The sequence below is a fragment of the Rhagoletis pomonella genome, unplaced genomic scaffold (genome assembly GCF_013731165.1).
Source record: "Rhagoletis pomonella isolate Grant_MI unplaced genomic scaffold, Rhpom_1.0 Rhpom_scaffold_00006, whole genome shotgun sequence".
Taxonomy (NCBI): Eukaryota; Metazoa; Arthropoda; class Insecta; order Diptera; family Tephritidae; genus Rhagoletis; species Rhagoletis pomonella.
The window spans coordinates 25510189-25511336 of record NW_023458560.1 but is presented as its reverse complement, the minus strand read 5'-3'; the positions used below and the strand labels follow the sequence as shown (position 1 = coordinate 25511336).

The following is a 1148-nucleotide window of genomic DNA, read 5'->3' as shown; positions in this document are numbered from 1 at the left end:
TTTTTTTTTTTTTTTTTTTTATGTATGTTACCGCATAACTTTGGACCACGTCAACAGATTTCGATTTTTGAATCGGAAAGGTAGTGTCTCAGAGGTGGTCCCATACTAATCTGGTTAAGATCCGAACAGTGGATCATGAGATATATATATATTTTTTTTTTATATGAGAGTTGAAGTCGGTTTTTTTTGCTAAAAATTACTTGTATTGGATTAAATGAGCAGGAAAGAATGTTACTCATACGCCATGTATGTACATTAGCGTGGTACAAAAACAGTAAAGTAGGAATTGTAATGCTCTCACCCCCTAGGATTTTTCTATATCGAAAAAAGTATACCCCTATTCTTTTATTTTGAAATCAAAAAATATTTAGAGGTCGCTCAAAGCACTCACAGTTTTCCATGTATTTTGATATGGGAAAAATAAAATTTTTCGTAGAAATGGTATAGAAGTTTTGAAAGTCAATATTTTTCGATCGGAAAACTCTGGTTCCCTTCAGCAGACTTTCAATAATAATACCCAATACCACTTTTTAATACTAACGATTTTTTTAGTGGTCGCCCCATTGCATTGAAAAAATGGTTAAATAAACAATTGGTTATTATTAATGAGAATCTCCTGCAGATAAACAGAGTTTTCTGGTAGAAAAATATTGATTTTTTACTATTCTATACCATTTCTACGAAAAGTTGTTTTTCCCCCATATAAAATACGTGGAAAACTTTGGGCACTTTGACCGACCTCTAAACATTATTTGATTTCAAAATAAAAAATAGGGGTATATTATTTTCGGTATAGAACAATCCTAGGCGGTGAGAGCATAAAAATTCCGACTTTACCTTTTCACATGCATTTTTGGACCACCCTAATGTACATATATGTTTCTCGTATTTATAAATAGATTCCCTGAGGAAGACGCGAATATGTGCCAAAACAAGTAGGAGCAAAATAAACGTTTATTCTATTTGTAATAAAAGATCGAAAAGCTCCATACATAACATTAAACTTTCATCTTAGTCGAGGAGAAATAATTATAACATACATGTATGTTCGGTTTTTGTACGGCTGCTGGTACAACTTTGTATAAATTCGCTACTATTCTAGCGAGAATCTGAAATGTGCTACTCTTCCACGCAAAAATCTGAAATGT

The 1148-nt window shown here is 32.1% G+C and overlaps 1 protein-coding gene across 1 annotated transcript in view; it reads left to right on the top strand.

Annotated features, from left to right (window-relative positions):
- Positions 1–1148, top strand: part of LOC118740542 (protein borderless) — a gene marked incomplete in the record, with an annotated part of 60933 nt that overhangs the window by 27698 nt on the left and 32087 nt on the right.